This window comes from Manis javanica, chromosome 3 (genome assembly GCF_040802235.1).
Source record: "Manis javanica isolate MJ-LG chromosome 3, MJ_LKY, whole genome shotgun sequence".
NCBI classification, from domain to species: domain Eukaryota; kingdom Metazoa; phylum Chordata; class Mammalia; order Pholidota; family Manidae; genus Manis; species Manis javanica.
This window is the reverse complement of record NC_133158.1, coordinates 98,956,752-98,977,893: the sequence shown is the minus strand read 5'-3', so window position 1 is coordinate 98,977,893 and position 21,142 is coordinate 98,956,752. Positions and strand designations below refer to the sequence as shown.

Sequence of the window (21,142 nt, the reverse complement as noted above, 5' to 3'; positions counted from 1 at the left end):
CTGTATTTGCAACAGTCATAGATACAGTTATGATTACTTTCTTTTCCTGACTCAAAAGGTAATACTTTTATTTTTCAGGGAGGAAAGACAAGTAATTGAATACTCAGCAGTTAAATTCTACTTGAATTTCAGTGTTGATTTGGTAGGTAATGTTGACAAAGGGCAAACAGCCTTGGGTATGACTTCTGAAGTTGGGGACTGGGGATTTAGGAAATTTCCAAGGTCCCTGGCACATTCTAATAGGAATACTAATGTGATTGCAGATACAATTTTCTTAAGTTCACGTGTAAATCACTGCTTTCTCACTATAAATAATCAGGAAAATTTGTTCCCTACTCCTCTCAGAATTCCTATCAGGATTTATAGTCAAGGCCCAATTTGAGTCCAAAATCTCTATAATTTGGGGGGTATGATGCTTAACAGACCCTGCTCATTGTCTGTGTCCCCTCCGAAAAATGAGATAATGCCTTCTGGCTCATTTCACTGAGTTATGAAGATCAAATGAGGTCGTATCCATGAAAATGCTTCATAACTGATAAAGCATATAGCTTACTAATTATTGCTCCAGTTCATCTTGTCAGACCTGCCCTTTTTTAACTCCTGTTTGGTGGGTCATTGGTGGGGGTGCTATGCCCAGAACTCTGTACTGTGCACTACCTCTTAGGAGTGCTTGTTTTATACTTGTATTAGGGAGTGGATAGCTGTAGACTGTTGGTATTTTCAGCCTTCAAATTATTTTACTTATTACAGAAGTAATATATGTTTATTAAAGAAACTAGAAAATATAATCAACAAAAAGGAAAAATTAAAAAATACTTATAAATCTGGAAATAGTTGCTGTTTTATTTTTGTACACTTTTGAAACATACAGAACATAAGGTATTCCTATTTTATCATTTAATATGTAATAAGTTATATGATGCATATTATGACATTCTTGTGGCTAAATACTGTACATATCCAATTCTTTTTCATTATGATAAATCTTAGAACTGCTACATCAAAGGGCATATAAAATTTTAAGAAATTTTATTTTGTTGACAGCTTTATTGGGGTATAACTGACATATAAGAAACTGCACATATTTAAGGTGTACAGTTTACTAAGTTTCAACATTTGTATTCACACACGAAACCGTCACCACATTAATATAAGGCCCTTTGTAATCTCTCCTTCCTGCACTTTCCCACCCCTCCAACCACAGGCAACCACTAAGCTGTTTTCTTTCTGTGTAGATTAATTTGCACTTTTAACAATTTTATGCAAAGGGATCACACATATATTCCTTATTGTCTGGCTTCTAGCACTCAGCATAATTATTTTGAAATTCATCTGTGTTGTTTGTATCAATAGTGTGTCCTTTTTTGTTGGTGAGTAGTAAATACTCCATTGTATGGATATACCGTAATTCATTCACCTACTGTAGGTCTTTGAGTTGCTACCAGTTTTTGACTACTAAAGCTACTTTGGACATTGTTGTACAAGTCTTTTTATGGACATAAGGCAGTTGATATTTATGATAAATTTTTTGCAGTAAAGGTTACATTGGTAGTATTTTGATAGGTAGTATTTTGAAACAGAAAAAGCTTAATTTTATAAAAGAAACTGTTGCAATTTTTTTCTTCCTTTTTTCCTTTAATTTTTTGAAAATATACCTTTGGGAGAATTTAGAATTTTTAGATGTAACTTGGTTGTTAACTTTGACAGAAATTTAAATTAACAAAGGTTAATAAGCATATCCCAGCAACTATAAAACTTTATCACAGTTTGGTTTCTTGAAGCATATATTTTTATCAAGTAAATGTATTGTTTAGAAAAGAAAGATCTGTTGCTTTCCTTTAATGGGCAATTCATATTTCATAAATCCTATATTTCTCTGTCAAATGATGACTTCAACATTGAACTTGAACAAGACAAGGTACTGGGAAATGTTTACAGAATTTAACAAAAGATATTCCAGAATCTGGTTTGGAATAGATGCCAAACTTTCTTTTTCCTCTTCTTAAGATGCACACCAGACTGAAGGAGGAGCAAGGAATCTGAAAAGGCCAGATGACACCAGAGCTACTTTTCAACAGCCTCCTCAGTCTCCTTTCTCAGAAAGCAGAAACTCAAACCTTGGAGACAGATGGTGAGAATCTCTGAGTTCTTAAGGCTTAACCATTATGATTTTAATATACTTCAGACAATCCCTTCTTCATTATAAATTAGGTTGTAATCACCATATTTGTATTTTGTGTTTTATCTCTTCAGATTATTTCACCAGGCATAATGTGCTTTTTATGAAAAAGTAAATACAATCCTTCAGTTAAAGAATTTACAGGCAAAGAATAAATAGATAAATTTAATCGAACAGTAGAAAGAGGTTTAATGCCATAAGAAATACACAAAAATACTTCTGAGAAAGTTGGTCACAGGTATAGATTATTACTTCTGGAAAGAGGAATCAGGAAGCTTGAAGTAAGAAATAATATTTATGTTGATATTTCATTTGTTTTTACCAAAAACAGAGAAAATGGACAGTTAATACAAAACTTAAAATAGCAATCTGATTTCAGATAAAAAATTAATTACTATTTTGAGGTAAAATAGAACCATGTTTGGTTATTGTGGATTCATTTTGGTCTAAGGCAATTATTACTTTATGAATTATATGAAATGGTTACTTCTTACAAAGCAAATACTACATTAGCATTTCAGAGAAATGATAAAATAATCTGATTAAGTTAACACAAGTAGATGGGCAGTGCAACAGAGAAGAGTGAGCGCTTAATTCTACTTGGATTAACACTCCTGTTTTCTAGTATAGCTACAACCTGAATAAATCTGTCATGTCTTAAGCTCTTGTACTTTGTGCTACTTACACCTGGGCAGAAGCACTCCAACTAAACTGGGAAAAGACAAAGTTATTGATTATTGTGCTCATAATTAGTCATGAGTGGTTCACTTTCAATTAGCTAGCTGAAAAGTCTGGTCAGAAAAGAGACAGCAAATAGAATATCCCAAAATTCGCTGCGTTTTAGTGGACTGTGATGTTTGAAAAGGGGGGATGGCAAATTTTGACTTCTTTACTGCAGGCATAATATTGCTGGCACAGTAAATAAATCCCCTTTTCTTCACTGTTCTGATTATACTTCGAAGACCTAGTGGTGAAGTTTTAATTTTAATCATTCTACTTTTATTTTAATCACTCTGCTTATCCTTTCTTGTAATTGTAGAAAAAAAATCTTCAAAATGTTAACATTTATTTAAAAGACTGTAAAAATTATTAGTAATTATTTGGTTGCTGTCTTTTTTCACAGATTCATAGATTGTTTTTCTCTAAATTGAGATTTTAAATCAATTATACTTCTATTAAGAGTTCTTTCATTCTTAAAATTATATGCTAATGACTGTTTGATGGTCTGAAACATGCTTTTATATTTAATAAAACAGTTGATATTGAGCTCCAATTCTCAATTTTTAATTTTGTTAACATGGAAATTATAACCGTGCATATTTATTGTGACCTGCACGATACAATCTGTTTGTTGTTGTTCTTAGTTTGTCAACACCATTGTTTTACCAGGTAACCAGTAACTACTTGCAACAGTTGGATAAATCATGGATAGTCAGCTGGTAAATATACATAGCTAATAAGTTGTCCTTGAAAAATGATCAAATTTAGAACTTTTTCCCAGATAGAAAAGAAGATAATTTAAAGTGTATAGTGAACAACTTGGAAAGCATATAAAAATATTTGGAAAATAGTCACGTTTTATTTAAGTATAGTAATATCCTTCTGAATGAGAGGCCAAAGGGTGATTAGGAAAAAAAGGGAAAAGAATTTGATGACATGAATATTGCAAACCATATACAACATGAAGGGTTTATAAAGCTGCTTAGTGTGTTAGGCCATATTTTCTTTGCTCATTTGTCAGCTTCCTCTTTTGAAAGAACTAGTCATCCCATATAGCCAACAAAATAAAATCATCCTTGGTTATATTTTATAGGACTCCATATGCTTTCTGTGCTCTATTTCGATAAATACTGGTAATACAAAAAACTGAATATCTCAGGTAGAGTTAGGTAATTATAAATTAGCTTAGCCTCTTGAATATACTCATTTTCTCACTAAGTGGAGTTTTTATTATATCATAATTTCTCATTGGGAAGAGTTCTTTATTGTACATTTTTTTCTAGTTCAATTAAATTGTTGAGGACTTTTTCAACAGATGTCTTAAGTGTTAAAACTTGTATGTGAGCTATAGGAGTATCTGTATGAGGAAATAAAAATGGCCAGTGATTCAGCAGGTTCCAACATATTTACATACTAGGTTGGTTAAGAAAGGCTGATTGTCTACATGGAATGCCTTCCCCAAACTTTATAAAACACTCCTTAATTTTAATTTAAGAAATAACACTTTGAGAAAGTATTTAAACTCCTATACAGAGTTTTCAGGGAGAACTTGGTACTGGTGAAAACAAGATCAATTCAGAATCTGGTTGAGTCATTTTAGTTGGAATTAATTGCCATAAACCAGTTTAGCTATCTCACTAATAAGCATCCCTGGCCTCATAGACAACCCATGCAGGAAAATTTGGATGCTGGCTCAAACAGAGCATTGTCAGTTTTCCAACATTGTCTTTACCCACTCTCTAATTCCCTTTCCCACAGGCTGCATCTTGGTTCAGAGTTCATTTCTCATCTGGAGCACTTGTGCTACTAAGTTTCCTTACTTCTGTCCCTGCCACAGTCTCTTGCAGCCACCAGATCTTCCTAAAACTCCAACTTGCTTGTATTACTTCTCTGGTCAAAATAGTTCAGCCATCCCAGTAAGGTAATGACCATAGAAAAGTAACAGGTCTTCCTTAAACCTAATTTAGTGTTACATTGGGAAACATGAATATAATTAACATTTTTCTGAATTTAGCACCCTTAAAAATTGATTTTCCTTAAACCTTTTACTTGATTTATTAGTTGATATAACTAACAACATTTAGGGAGGAAAATTATCCTCCATGTCAACTCGGATTTTTTTTCTCTCCCATGAAAGATTTCAAATGAAATAATTAAAATAATTTTAAAATGTGTTGATCAAAGTGTCAGTTCACTTTCTCTTACACAGACTCTGGGCTTCCATTTAAATTAACTGGGGTGAACCTGATACTCTCCTTGATACTCAACTACAGCCATGTGGCCTGCTATTTGCACATCTAAAGTAGTGTGATTCTAACAATAGAGCTTATCAAGCATTTTATTTAGATAACTAGAACTACCCCGTTTATTTTTTTCTTTGCATTTGCTTCTAGACAGATTATTAGTTCAATCTATGCCAGCTCCTAGCTTAAAGCTTTTATCTCCTGCTGTTGTCACTCCTCCTCCCTGCCATCTTGTAGCTTGTTCTCTAAGCTTCTCACAATGGTGAAGGACCAGTTTTTGTTTGTTTTCACTTCATTTTTTAAAATAAATCACTTTCATTGTATTTTTTTAAAGTTTCTGTCTACAGAAGATTGGAAATTTAATAAAAGACCTATAGATTACAAGTCCAGATCTTTCACCATTAAATTCAACAGACATTAAATCACTGTCAAATTCTATAAAAGTTTCTAATTACAATTCATGGTTTTTGAGCAGATTACTTAAAGTTTCTAAAAACATACAGTGTGCTACTGTGCTTCCCTGCTGGGACTGATGACTCCTCCCACTGCTTAAAGGGTGCTTTTTATCTTCTTTTCCAGTTGGCAAAGCCTTGATTACTGCTCCTGCTAAGTCAATTCACATGCCACCTCCCAAGTGCCTTTACAGTGTTCCCTGCCTTCTTCCCTGTTCTTCCCAAGAATGTGCCCTTCCATGCTTCTTCCACTTTGTTCATGCCTTTTCTTACTGTAGTATCTCATTATGTTGCTGATTGTATTTTTCCTGGCAGAAATTTGAGGCCACTAAGTGTTGGTTTACAACTTAGATATCCTTCTGTCTTCAGCTCTCAACAAATAGCAGCTTTATAAATATTTGTAGATTGGTTACTTCTTGATGGCAAATTGAGAATAACAGTTACTGTGCAGAGATGGGAGATAGTTCATGTCGCCTTCAGTGTACTAATTTTTTTAAAAAAGTAATTCATTTTTTTCTCATGGGTTTTGGAGATATTTCTGTACAGTGAGCAGTATTTATCTGCCATAGTTAATAGTGTAAGTTCTTGAAAATTAAAACCAAGATTGTACTTCCTGACTTTACTTCAGTAGACCACCAACAGTTCTCCAACTTTTTGGTCTCAGGACCTCTTTAGACTCTTAAACCATTGAGGACCCAAGAGAGCTTTTGTTTATGGAGATTGTATCAACCAGTCTTTACCATAATAAAATTATAAACTGAGAAAAAAATTTAAAACAAGAGAATATACAAGGATGCATTCCATTAGTTATCATTGCAATGACACATATCATTAGTAGAGCCTCTGGACAATTCCAATGTCCATTCATGAGAGAGAGAGAAAAAAATAGCAGGCAACAGTTTAGTATTATAAAGATAGTTTTGATCTCATGCGCCTTCTGAATGGATCCATAGGGACCCTTGGGAACGGACCACACTTTTCTGAGAACTGCTGCTTTATAGGAATTTATTTGTCTAATTGCCAACAGAATATTCTGTGTTTTTAATTCAATAATGTTGTAACGAAGCTTATGTGTTTGTGGATAAGTGAATTGTTGGTTTTTTAAAATATCTGCAAGGCTTATATTATCCACCTTTCTCTAATGTCTAGACATAGAATGCGCTGGAACCTATTACCAGTAAGATGGAGATGCTTACTCAAGAAGGTGTAATTGTATTTGTAGATATTTGGTATGATTATTCCCAGTTGTGCCTTATCAGTACCCTGGCTTTCAAGTGCCAGCCCTATTTATGACTTGTCAATGTCCAAATACGTCTCCTGTAATGATTCCTCTTACTACAGAGTATGTAGAGGTAGTGATTTCACTGTGTAAAGTTTACCTCTTTAGGGGAGTGAGAAGTCTTTCCTGTGAAATCTTTGCTTCTTCTCTCCTTTGTTTGACCTCTCCCTCCAGTTGCCTTAGTCTGATTCCTGGTGCTGTCTCTCCTTTTCTGAAAGTACAGTCTGCTCTCTGGCAGATAGTTGCTTGGCCTTAGTGACTCCTGTTCTTTTTCACTCTCTACCCTCTTGCCTTGGCTGATATTCTGTTAAATTCTTTCTGAGGTCTTAGCAGGACAGTCAGTCTCTAGAGTATTTGACGACTATTTAATTGCATGGATACTGGGTCTTCCCAGAGAGTTCTGGGATTGCACTGTTCATGGGTCAGCTGCATGAGAATACCGAGATGGCTGTTAATTCATAATTAATTCACTGACAGCTCAATATTCTTTTTACTTATAGTCCTTTTATTGTGTGCTGGTGTCATGGTGTGAGCTATAATTTAGGGACTTAACAAGTTGTACACTAGAAGCACAAAGCTGATAGAATGTTGGAGACTTTATTGTTTAATACTGTGTCCTAAATATAGTAGGCTCTCAATAAATATTTACTGAGTTTATTTTCTTCTCATTAGTGTTGATAAAACTCTTTGCTGCTGCAACCACATTGGGTTTAAGTCAGACATCACTCTCTTATAGCCAAGGAAAGTATGCCCTTGCACTGTTCTGAAAAGGTATATGTTGCTGCCTTAATAAGTAAAATCCTTAACTACCTAATGAAGACTGTTACTAGAAATGTTCCAAATTGAAATCTCCAATAAAATTTGATTCTGTCTTTCTGTTAAATACCTCTATAAAGGGCTCTTAGTTTTCATGAACCTTTGTACAAATCATGTCAACATAGTGTTTTATAAACCTTGGCTTGAGATAAAATTATTTTCAATGAATTTGCTAATAAAAATGCCCTATTTTTATAGCACTACTTATGTTATACAGTTGTTTTCTAAATATTCAAACGAGCCTTCATTGTTTTTCAAAGTTGTCTTTGTCTTCAACTCTCTTGCCCTTGCTTCATTTTTACTGTATTTTCTTCTCTGCATTAATTCACCTCAATTTTTTCTCCCCTCCAGCCCATCAGCAACTCTACAGTGCTACAACAGCTGCTTTTGTTTTTGTTTTTAACATGCATTTAATCATACCATTGCCCGTAAACCTTCTACTACCCACCAGATAAAGGCCAGCTTCTTGGCATGGCCTTGATTCAAGGTCTTCAGTCCCAATTGTGTTTCCAGTCTAATCTCTAAGTCACATTGGACTATCCCCTTCCTGTATCACAGTCAGCTCTTCCCTGCCTTTCAATGTTATTCTGTAACCTGGAGTGGCTGCCATTTTCTTCTCCCTGGCCACCCCTTCCTCATTTTTTAAAATTATCACTGACCACTACCTAAGGCACATATACATATGAACTGAAAGCCTACTTACTGCCCTCTTTATGTTCTTAGAGCACTTTTTACAGACTTCAGCGCTAGCATTTAGTGTAGTATACGTTCTTGTCTCCTCTTACATGGTGACTCAAGAAGAAATTGATTTGTACTGTTTATTCTCATGTGTATTCTACTTAGTAGGTACTACTTGACTTTTCCCTGTCCCATTCAGGAAAGCACTGAAATTCATGTACTGAAAGTATGGTTGTTACTCAGTATAGTCTTGAATTTACTTAGTTTAATTTTTTAAGTGTATAATTTGTAACCTGTTGGACCTTAATAAATTCTTACCTTTCATTAAACACTCTTTAAAACTAATCATGACATGCCTTATGTCTGAGGATGACAAACTTATCATGTCATATTTGGAGGACCACTATGGAGATTTTAAGATACTGCCTTTTAAGTATTTTGGCGGTTTGTTCCCCTAGACTATTTCTGGAGAGCTGTAGTTACTAGATTAAACTTTGAGAGCATTGCCAAGGAAGAATCACACCCTCTGCTGACATTAGTATGTTCTCTTTGGGCCCATGCATTAGAAGTAGTACAACACGGTAACAAAGTGTTATTCTGATTTCTTATAACGAGACTTAGATTGCTTTGTCTTATTTTACTTCCACTATTTTGATTTTTTATCCCCCCTTAACAATTATCCATCATGTTAGGAATAAGGAATTTAGCAACAGAAGATGTGATTTTCTTTACCTGTTCTAATTTTAGTAAGCTGTATGTAATATGCATGAAGTTCGTGGCTTAACCACTGAACAGCTTATTCTTAAGTGGAAAAAAAGACAATTTGAGATGTTAATGTTGATGAAAATATTTCCTACTCTTTAAATCACTGAGCTACCAATCCAAAAGATAACAAAAAGACATTTAAGTTTTACTACACTAAAATATGGCCAAGAAATTTGATCCGAATTCTTTAATAGGCACAATGGAATGGTTTAGTTTTAAGGACTAATAGCTGCCCCATCCTTTGTGATTGCTGGCTTACATAATTTGTTATGAAAGAATGCTTCTAGGTAAACCACCTCTCCAGAATGCTGGTGATTTGTTTTATTCTGCTTGGGAAGGGTTAAGAGGAGACAACATCCTGTCAAAGACCTTGTTTTTAATTTTGTTTCTAACACTGGCACACATCCTGCTAAGAGCAGCCCAGATTAGTTCGGAAAACCTTTGAAGAGATTTAAGATGTCCTTCAGCCAGTTTGAAGGTTTTTGTCTTGCAAATCCAGTACAAGGGCGCCTGCAGGCATCTCGACCCTCGCTGTGCTGCTTATGCAGCTCAAGGTCACGCTAACCCGCCCTGTGACATTCAACAACAAAAAAATTATGCGGTGAAACTGCTTCAGTGTTTAGCCAACCAACAACTTCCTTCAGTGAGGAACTGAGGAAGAAGTCATTTTTCCCCCTGTTTCTTTTTTGGGGTGCTCTGTGAATTTTTGCTTTAGGAAATAATCCCGGATTTATGGTGTGTGTGATGACAAGGTCATTTCTTAATTAGAACACATGTAAAGAACAAAACTAAATGGCTTCAAAACAGCTTTGTAGTTGATGGAGAGGATTTAAATTATTTAAAGAGATAGTCACCCATGTATGATGGAAACTGAATTTTAAAGGCATTAACTCCTTCATTCCTGTCTACTTGCCATTTCTTTTTTTTAATTTCTTATGTTTGACTTTAGAAGGTTGCATACTAAACTTAAGGAATCTTATAAATGCCCATTTTTTAAAAAAAGGTGAAACGCAATTTATAAATCAAATTTCTCAGATAAACTTTTAATGGAGAAATTTTCAACCATGATATTAATCTTCTGGAAATTTTATTGAATGGCTTGCTTTAGGAACCAGGAATTATAAACTTTTCCCTTTGGCAACTGTGATTTATTTATAATTTGTTGGCGGAGGGTGAGTAAAGTGCTTCTTTATTGCCTCACCTTCTCTTCCTTTTACCTATTTGTGATTTAGAATTCTGCTTGAGCAATTTATTCTTACTTCTTTAGAAATTATAGCACATATCATTCAGTTTTCTCAACTTCCAAAGAATTGGTTTGGGATTTCTAAGAAAAAAAGTAATTTTGGTTTAAAATACACTTTCAGCAAGTTTTTTCTGAACATAGGTAACTTTTTTTTAAGGCACAGTGAAACCATGTTCATAAATACTTAATAAGCATATTAAATTCCCTTTTCTTTGTGGGGCTTGTTTCCCCTATTTTATTCTTCCTTTGCTGCCTGAGAGTGCCAACTACCAAAGACATTAGTTGGATGGAGTCCAAGTGAATTGGATTTCTATGCTTGAGACTTAATGCATATCACCTCTGAGGATTAGAGCAGAGTAAGAGAGTGATAAAGAGTTTGTATTTTCTTTATTTATATCATATAATAGAAGCACACATTGCAGTTATTTTCTTATATACAGAATCACATTGTACAGAGAAATTTAACTTCAATATTAGGATATAAGCATAATAGTTTTTTTCAGAATTCATAGCCAGCTGCTTTCTTAAGAGATGTTTCTTAAAGTGTGACTAAAGTAGAATCAGGGCAAGTACTTCATAAAGGTGGATAATATTTTTTTTTCATTAAGGTATCATTGTATGCAATCTTACGATGGTTTCACAAGAAAAACAATGTGATTAACTACATTCACCCTTATTATCGAGTCCTCCCCCATACCCCATTGCAGTCACTGTCCATCAGGGTAGTAAGATGCCGCAGAGTCCCTACTTGTCTGCTCTGTGCTACACTGTCTTCCCCGTGACCCCATACACACCATGTGTACTAATCCCCCCTACTCCTTCTCCCTCCCTCCCCATCTGCCCTCCCCCACTCCTCCCCTTGGTAACCGCTAGTCCCTTCTTCGAGTCTGTGAATCTGCTGCTATTTTCTTCCCTCAATTTTGCTTTGTTGTTATACTCCACAAATGAGGGAAATCATTTGGTATTTGTCTTTCCCTGCCTGACTTATTTCACTGAGCATGAAATCCTCTAGCTCATCCATGTTGTTGCAAATGGTAGAAGGTGGATAATATTTTAAGTGTGATTATTTGAACTAATATTTTGGATTGTTGGCCACACTTCAAATTGGAGGGAATAACATGATGGATTTTATAAGAACAGTTTAGAATTAACTAGACTTATTATTCCAAAGGATTTTTCTCAAGTCAAGAAACAGTTTTATCTGGGTCCTCCATGAAAAGTAAAAGTTTTATATATATATATACATACACACACACATGTAATGGGTATTTTAAAAGATTTTAGGTTTGCAAAAATAAAATGCTAGAAGGGAAATCTATGTGCAAGGAAATGGTTAGTGTGATTCTGGGTATCCCTGCCCTTGCCTGGAGTCTGGTGCCCTTATGTTATGTATGACCTAAGCTCACCTGCTAGTAATCTCTAATTTACTGTCCTAATTCATCGATTTGTTATCACTAATTGTTCTTCATTTACTTCTGTGTAGCTTCCAGTACCTAAAGGGTTGAAAGGTTGTTGTAATTGGCACCCGCAGCTGCTCTTTCTTTTGACAGGGGATAATTTTGCAGCCTATGCTTTGTGTGACAGCTGCCTAATTGGGCATTCTCCCCTTGTAGCAAGCCTGCCTCCTCCAGCCTCCCTGCTGACAAATGGTGGTGGATTATAGATGAGGACACACTGACCCATTCGACCTTGCTGAGACAGCGGGGAGGGGCCTCCTGCTACTTGAGGGAAGCTTTAGGTCATTTAGAGGACAAGGTCATGAGCCAGGTGGGGAAATGACTTGATATCATATGACAGTAGTCTGATGACATGGTCAGTGTGTCAAGGACAAATGCATCAGTATTGATTAAGCATTACTGCAATACTTCATTGAAGGCCTTAGTATTTCTTAATTATTACTGCTGATTTTTTTCTTTTTTTTTTTAAGAAAGGAAGGGTGCACATTAAGACACAAGTACGTTAGTAGTGTTAAAGTAATGTATACATAAAAGAAAATAAAACTAGGAAGCCACCTCATAAGCTTCTCTGGTTATCTAGAATATTTTATTCTTAATTATTGCTTAGTTTCAGCCCCTAAGCTAGCTATCTGTTATTTCAAGAATTATTTGAAAATTAAGGCAGGGAAATTAAAATGAGGTAATGTTTGTTGTCAAAAAATATTTAACAACTTCTGTCATCACCGTACTCAGTAATTGGCATACCTTTTCATATTTTGAATAAAAGAAAAATAAACCTTATGAAGATGCTTAATTGAAAGGAACCTCTCAGTACTCTGAATTTTTAAGACAAATGTACCACCATGCTATCATGATGATAAAATGTTAAAGATTTTTTAAAATAATTTTTGAGGCCTGAAAATAGTTTTTAAGTAACTTGGGGTTATACTTAATGTAGAAACATTAAGATAAATGATCTTTTGGACATATTTTCATTATTGGTAATGTACATGCTTTTCTTGAAGAAGTAGATGAGCTACTACAGTACATTTTTTAGTACAAAATATGAAGAATCCTTAGTGAGTCTATTAACCCTATATTAAAACTTGGAAGTATAAGTACATATAAACTGTCTTGGATAGGCCTATTAAGAAAAATACCATGTTTTAAAAAACACTGAACAATTTAAATCAGAAAATATTGATCATGATTCTTGTTTCTGGAATAACAGTTGTTATTGGGTACTGTTGGATCTAAGCCTTCAGTTCAACAGGAGGTGATTTTATGCTCCTGAGATAAACTATCAGTGGTAAAGTGTGATGAATTAGTTCACTGAAATAGATACATCTGTATTTTCATGGCTTATGTATGGTGTGTGTGCATGTTTGTGTGTGTGTGCACACGTGCGTGCATGTGTTTAATTTTGACAGTGCTATGCATGTGTTAGCTGCTTTCAAACCCAGACTCAAGCTTGGAGGTTTAATCCTGTGCCCTTGTACACGTAGACTTGATTAGTAGTTGTGGTTATCTCAGCAGAAGACATACCGCCCTCCTCCGTGTATTGGTCAGGACCCGTGCATTGGGGTGTCAAGGCAAAGGAGAAAGAAAAGAGATTTTACATTAGTATTCTATGAAAGCCTTACTGTCTGCAGAACAAATTGATTGCTCCGTTGTACCTGTGCTTGGCACCACTGCTGTGAAAGAAAGGTAGGGTTGTAATCTGTTTTATTGTATTACATATTGTGACACTCTAGGAATATTTAACATGCACTTTTTCTGTGGCACGTGCTATAAGTCTGAGTAAAAGAAAAAGGAAAGAAATGAATGGAAAGTATGCAAGAGCAGTTGGGCTACAGCTTTGTTTATGTCAGTCCATGAGAGTTCATTCAAATAAGATAATTTTGCAGAAAGCGTCAGTAGAAACATAACCTGATTGATACGGAAATCCTATAAAGTGTTCTGAGGCATTAATGTGCCTCACTGCTTGAAATGACTCAGGCAGAGATGAAATTCAAGCTAGTATTGTAAGATTTTTAACCACAAATGAATGGGAGAAGTCATGGAGATGGTTATGGACCTAATTAGCTTAAGGAAATGATTTTTAATTGTTTTTCCATACATTATATTGTTAAAGGTCCTAAATAATATGGTGCAGAGGGAGGAAAGAAATTTTCTTTAAAGAAAAAGAGGTAACCACTATACCACTTTAAACTATATTAAGGAAATTAAGAAATGTTACTCACTTATTCTTTTACTACTCATTTGCATAAACATTGAACTGTTTGATTCTGTTGTGGAAAAGGAAATTGCAACATTTGTTTTAGTGTTTTTTTTTTAATTCTGTGAGTATTTATCATACAGAGACTTGCAGTATAAAATTTAGGATTGCTTAGTGTGAATTGAATAAATATGTTAATATTTCACAAAATGATTGAAATATCTGTGATTGAGATTTGACCCCTTACCATTTTCTGGCATCTTTTAAATGTTGTCATAGTTGCACTTTTTACGTTACATCTAAATCTGGACTGTGAGGGGAGAGTAAAAATTCCTCTTGTCTAAGCTTCTTCCCACATGTGAACTGCAAGTACCTCCTCTGTCCCCATCCTGATGCTTCAATTAAAATGGGTACACTTGATTTAGGAGAGACAGTAAGCAAAATAGCTCACTGATGGAATTAAAGTTGTTTTCCATTGTTTGCTTGTATATGTTTTAAGTCATCATATAGCTTTACGCTTTTGGGTTTCATTTCATTTCCTTGTAAATGTGTGAATAATTGTTCTGTATATACTAATTATAGATTGTAAAAACATCCTGATACAGATCAGTGTAATCAGAGGCTGTGAAGATTAGTCTAGACTTGCTCACAGATACTTTTTTAGAAAATGGGTAAGTGGAGAAACATTTTTAAGCATTCATTAAATGACAAATACAAATATTCTAAGTCCTGACATAAAATATTTTTTTAAATTAACTATTTCAGGTCATGTTATCTAACAAAGGAAAAGGGATGTTTCAAAGAACTTTTTAACCCAATGGCAAAATTAAGACTATTAAATGTTTCTAGGTGAATATAAGCCATCAAAATGACTAGGGTCCTATTTTCTTATATACTTAGTTTTGTAGGAGGTTTTTTTTTCTTATTAAAGGAATCTACGTTGAGAAAATGTAGAGGAAAAATAAGCCATAGAACTGGAATCAGTATTTTATTTTCCAGAATAAAACATTCAAAACTTTTTCTGGTTCTTAGTTTTTAATTTTATAATTATATTACAAATTTTGAAAATTTTACAGTCTTTCATCCTTGTAAAAAAAAATACATGACTTGTATCTATTTAATAATTAGCCAACTCAGAATGGGAAGATAAAGAAGGGAATACCAAGTAAAGGAAATTGATATTTATGTTTTCTTTTTGTTACTGTAAATTTTTTTGGTGGAGTGGGAGGTGGTTTTTTGTTTACAAAGTATCTATAATGCTTAATACTGTAGCTGGCACATAATAACTGTTCAATAAATTTTTGCTGGGCAAATGAATAAAGAGCTAATCCCCCACCTCACCCCAGCCACACACAAATACTTTGTTTTTCCTCTCTTGTCTATTTACAGTTTCAATTTGTGCTGTGCTCATGCTCCTCTTCTGAAAGTATTCCAAATGTTGAAGGAATAAGACTTCAGTTTTTTAGAACCAGCCTAGAAACCACACTTATGGAATTGTTCAAGTGACTGACTGCCTTAAATTGTTCTTCCTCCAACAAACATAAACAAGCATATATAGACAAACTTAGAGTTCTTCACCTCAGATTGCCTCCATCTTTTTTTCCACATATACTGACCTACTATGATGTTGAGTTTTTTAAAGCTGTGAAATATTTCTTAGTAGATTCATTTTGTGAATCTAAGTACATTATGCTTATTTATCAATATCAACAAATTATTTTGAACATCCAAGAAAACCACATGTTAACTTTAGTTAGAGACCTAAGTATATTATTAAATCAGTGGAGAAAACAAATGTTTGGCATATTATTATGTCTATTAATTTAAACATGAAATGAAAGTCATTTATGAGTACATCTTTAAATATGTGGATGGCTCTTCTCTAAACTGAGTTTATGAGCAGATGTTTTTTATTATTTGGTGTTCAACATTAGCAAGGCTTGGACCCAAGTTTTGAAGCAGTAGGAAACTTAGGAATCAGTTAATATAAAGAGCACACTTAACAAATGAGAAAATTGGGCTTTAGATTGCTGCTTGGCCCCTGTTATAAAACTATTTAGTAGATGAGCTCAAGCTACAATGCAAATTTCCTAGCTTTATAAAAAGTAGTGATATTTTCACATGATATCAACTCTTTTGCCCACTTTTATTCTAAAATAGTAATTGTTATGTTTATATTAACCAAATTTTATAGTCACAGTAAAATTTAATATATAGCCAAATAAGATGTAAATTAAAGCAAACTGATATTAAATCACTTTATATTATACACATGCATACAATACGCTATTATGGATTGCTCCCTATGAATCTGGACACAGATTATTTGTATATGAGAAAGAGTGACAAAAAAGGGACAAAAAATATTGAGTATCACTAAGAAAGTTATTAAAAACTAAGAAACAAATCCTTGTATAAAATTACAGTGTCTCTATTAGAATAAACATAAATAGTACAATCACAAAAACACTAGTTTATTAATAATAAATATTTTGTGGCAGTGTTTTCTTTAATCGTGTGGGCTCTGCTGAGCAGAGAAAAGGGGCAGCTAACTGTGACTTGCTGTGTAGGGACTTCAAAGTGGAGGTACCAGCCAGGCATGGCCTCCTTCAGGCATAATTAAATGCTGAATGGCCAAAATCAGGAAATACTCTGATTCAGATTGTTCTTGGAAAGATTAGACTCCAGTGAATGGAGTTGGGGTTTGCAGATAAGTCCCAGCAGTATATATCAGATAGGCATCCAACTTAAAGACTGAGGTCTGTCCAAAAATCAGTATCTACAGGACTACAACTTGCCTTCTTCCAGCTGAGCTGAGATTCATAACCAGATTTTATTTCCAGTAGAGAAATGAACAAGGAGCTAGAGACACTATCAGAAAATCAAATTGACCAAACATGGAGGCAGTGGGGAAACTAGTGGGCAGTGTATGAGTTGTTTGGGAGTCATGGCTGTCTTATGCTCAAAATTAAGTTTATATGAAGCTTACAAGTCATAGAGATGGTAGTAAACTGTTAATAAGCCTTTCCCTCCCATTAGTGAAAAACATTTCCATACCTAACTGTTCCATACTTAACTTTTCCATATGTAACTATTTAACAGTTGGAAAGAGCAGTTTTCAGGCAAACTAATTAACCCCTCTCCAGAAACTCAGTTTGCCCATTTTCAAAATGGAGATATTATAATATTTACCTCTTTAGATTAGTGTGAAGACACATGTATAGTGACTGGACCATTTTATATATATATGATAACTATTTTTGGATGTGTATGTCTAAGACATGCATTGTCCTATCCAGATGTATTCTTTATACTGCTAGTGGTAACAGAGGATGAATAACTATACTACAACATAGTAAAACTGTTTGAGTATTTCAAAATGAATGATATAGTCTCTCCATCTTTTATATGCAGCATGGTGAAGCTGTATACAAACTCTTATTCCTTTTTTTTAACCTGTCAATTTAGTCTAAGACTTCAAAGTTTTTTAAAAATGGTTTGTAACTTTAGTGATGTGATCCCCTCTCAAAAGTACATACTCTTTGTCTTGATCAGTTATGTAATTTTTATTTGTATTGACTATATTAGATACGTATTAAAATCTGTGCAAAATTTTCAGTAACCACCTTTATACCCAACAATATAAAATGCCTAAGTGAATCATGGATCTCACTTTAATTTGGAAAATGAGAAGCTAAGGCAGGTAAGCTAAAGTTAATTTATTTAAAATTTAGCTAAAAAGTTTGGCTTTCTTCAGGTGCCACTTGTACTTTCCAGACTTTTCTTTTCTCCTTTTAATTGTAAAAATTACTTAACAATTATAGATTTTTATAGATCTGTAGGAGACTGGGGGGAATCTGAGTTTATAAGTGTGAATGCCAGTAAACAACAATTAAAACTACATTTTTTTTGAAAGTTTCAGAAAAAATAGTATTAGAAATGCTTTATGATTTTATCTGAATTTAAAATTGTATTTTTTCATTAGATAGTGCTTATAATTTTAAATGAACTGATTATTGCTTTTAATTCTTATAAAAGTATTTTTACTTGAAAATCAAAAGGATTTCTTAAAGTTTATATATACCTTGTAAGCATCTTTACTTGGCTTACATGATAAATTTAAATAATTGCACATGTTATTTCCTGTTCTGCCAACTGCTTTTCAGTATTATGAGTAGAATTAAGTGGTCAGAGAGAAACTAAGAATATGTATAGATATCCACTTATTTAACAAAAGTTCAACGTCTCTGGCATGCCTGTGGCAAACAATATTGTCCTCATGGAGCAATAGTAACAGTGTAGTGGTGGAAGACAGGCAATAAACAAGTATTAAAAAGCAAGGGAAGGCAAAAAAACATTACAGAATGAGCAAACAACTGTAATCTCCTAGGTGCTCTGCTAGGGAATAAAGGAGGAGACCTGTTCACCTAAGGCCATTGCGAAAGGCTTATTGTAGGATGTGACATATAAGCTGAGTTGGGGAAGGAAGCAAAGGAGCAGCCAAAGGGCCTTCCAGGAAGAGGGAACCACACGTGCAATCTGGAAGGCTGGAAAGAACTTCTATTCTAAGATCGAAGGAAGTCTGTATGGCATAGTAGCCATGAGCCGCACATGGTTGGTCTGAATTGAGATGTGCTCTAGCTGTAAAATACATACAATTGAGAAGACTTAGTATGATGCAAAGAATGTAAAATATCTTAAGAGTTTTATATTGATTTCATATTGATGTAATATTTTGGATTTATTGGGTTAAATACAATACACTCAGATTAATTTTACCTTTAACTTTAAAAAATATGGCTACTAGAAAATTTAAAATTATATTTGTGGTTCTTACCACGTATCTATTGAACAGTGCCTGAGTAGAGTATAATGATAACGGGACTAAATGACTGACATAAGATTATTTAGATTTCCTGGAGTCAGATTATGCAGGACCTTGTAGACTTTAGAGGGGAATTCAGACTTTATTTGAAGTGAAATAGGAAATCATTTTGGGTTTTTAGCCCCAGGGATTTACATTTTACAAAGAGCATTGGCTACAATGTGGAGAATGTATGGGGGTGGGAGAGCCAGTTAGGAAGCTAGTACAGGAGTAGTACACACACACAGCTAAACCAGTTATCACAACGGTTGTCAGGTAAAGTTGTATAAAAAATAGTCTGTAATTATCAATGAGTTTCTCAAGTCTTACTTGATGGAATTCCTTAAGCCATGGGAGCAGGCATTTGCTTAGGTTTACATATATAAGAATTCTCTTTCCTCTGTGTTCATGGTATATTAAAATTCTTACAAAATTAAATCTGTACCAGCCTCCCAGAAACTGTAATTTATAGAACTATTAGTATTTTTAAATCATTTATAACTTTAAAGAGTTTCAGGAGTTTTGACACCAGCAATTTTTCTTAATATTTATTGGTTCAAGTAATTATTTGATGGAAACTGTCAATATCACAGGTCCTGCAGGCTAGTACCATTCAGGAGGCCTTGGACCCCATATTTAAGAAATATCATCATACTGTACAGCCTTTAATCTCCCAACTATTCTCTGTCGTAGAGCTTGTTCTCACTCTTTTATAAGTGAAGAAACTTGAGACTTCAAGTAATTAAGTAACCTCCCAAAGTCATAGGGTGGTAAGTGACAGACCCTATGCTAAAACACAGATCTTTCAGATATATATTGTGACTTCCTCTTATCTAATTATTACTTTTGTGTGTGTATTTGTGTGCGTGAATGTGAATTAGATTTGCTATTTGTTTTATTTGCCTCAGAAGCTGTATTTGTACTACTAGTATTTAATTTGTATAAAATTGGAATAATTCTTAACCTTTGGTTTTTTACTGATAATTGTACCTCTGTATTCAGAGTACTTCAGGTTTCAGATTATTTTTCATAGTACTAAGGAAAATGCAAGATGTGTCAATCTAATATAGGTTTTTTTAAATTGTTCTTGGTTTTTTGCTATAGAGGGAAAATACGTTTTATTTGCTATAGAATCTGCTTCCACATATGACTCCCTAGTGGATGCCAGCCACAGTTCTGTGTACTTTGCATGTTTTATTTTATTAAGTCTTTTTTACATCCCTGTTTAATAAGTAGCGTTATAACTTCAAATCTCAGAAAGTTCAATATCTGAACTAAGATTTAAAGCCAGAACTCTTAGCTTCAGTGTTTATCCACTCTTAGGTATCTTCAAAACTAATTATCTTCACAGTATGCCTGTTATGGAGGCAGCATTTATACTGTCAGCAGTATTTTTCACTGTAAAAAACAAAGGTCATTTGAAATTCAAATGAACAGTTTCAGATTTTTAAAAATCATATTTCTTTAATGAAATTAAAGTTGACCCATGTCTTATCTCTAACAAAGCTGATAACTTTAGGTAGACTAATAGTTTTATTTCCTCTAGTTAAATAGAGATTTAAAAAAATCAAGTAACACTTAAGTAAGCTCTCACTGTATACATAAAAATCCAGCAGTTTTTAACGGATGACCTTACAAACAATGAGATAATAGACTTAGTAGGCCTGTTGTGACTAAGCAGTGTCATATAACTTAAAGAACCAAGTCATAGTAAGATGAATAATATCTGGTTCTATTTTAGATTCAGATTCTGTTAGTTAGAAATTAGAAATGCCAGATACTTGGGATGTGATATTATTATATGAAAGATTGTTTAAAGTACTTGAGAATCCAAAACATTGACGATATACTGCCGCTTATGTTAGTTTCCATTACACTTTTGATATTGAAAGGGATAGATTTGCCTAGATCATATAAAACTATATTATAGCAGTTATGTAAATTAACATCAGTATCTATTGGAGAAATAAGTAGTACAAAGAGGGGGAAAGTAACATTTCTTGCGGACTTGCTGTGTTGGATATTCTATATAAATACATTTTTTAATATTCACAACTATCCTGTTGGATAAATTGGTATCATACATATTAAACTGAAGCTCAGAGGGATTTACCCAGAGTCACAGAGCTAGTGAATGAGCCCCAGTGTTAATGTTTTTTAAAGCTCATGGTTTCTTTCAGAATTAAAATACAGTATTCTTGATTATACAAATTATTGTGTAAAAGAAGCTCTTTAAGAAATGATCTGTG

General features: G+C 33.9%; 2 protein-coding genes across 9 annotated transcripts in view; both read left to right on the top strand.

Annotated features, from left to right (window-relative positions):
- Positions 1-21,142, top strand: part of SAMSN1 (SAM domain, SH3 domain and nuclear localization signals 1) — a 448,469-nt gene that overhangs the window by 40,397 nt on the left and 386,930 nt on the right. For 2 of the 5 annotated variants that reach the window (XM_073231829.1, XM_073231827.1), the window contains exon 1: positions 2,005-2,131. The exons of 2 other annotated variants lie outside the window; for them this stretch is intronic. The gene's annotated coding sequence lies outside the window, so the exon portion shown is untranslated. Of the gene's footprint in view, positions 1-2,004; positions 2,132-3,568; positions 3,619-21,142 lie in introns of those variants that run through there. One more of the 5 variants, XM_073231828.1, reaches the window with a different exon arrangement.
- NRIP1 (nuclear receptor interacting protein 1) overlaps positions 1-21,142 on the top strand; it is a 92,058-nt gene that overhangs the window by 40,398 nt on the left and 30,518 nt on the right. For 2 of the 4 annotated variants that reach the window (XM_037012635.2, XM_037012637.2), the window contains exon 1: positions 2,008-2,131. The exons of 1 other annotated variant lie outside the window; for it this stretch is intronic. The gene's annotated coding sequence lies outside the window, so the exon portion shown is untranslated. Of the gene's footprint in view, positions 1-2,007; positions 2,132-3,568; positions 3,619-21,142 lie in introns of those variants that run through there. One more of the 4 variants, XM_037012631.2, reaches the window with a different exon arrangement.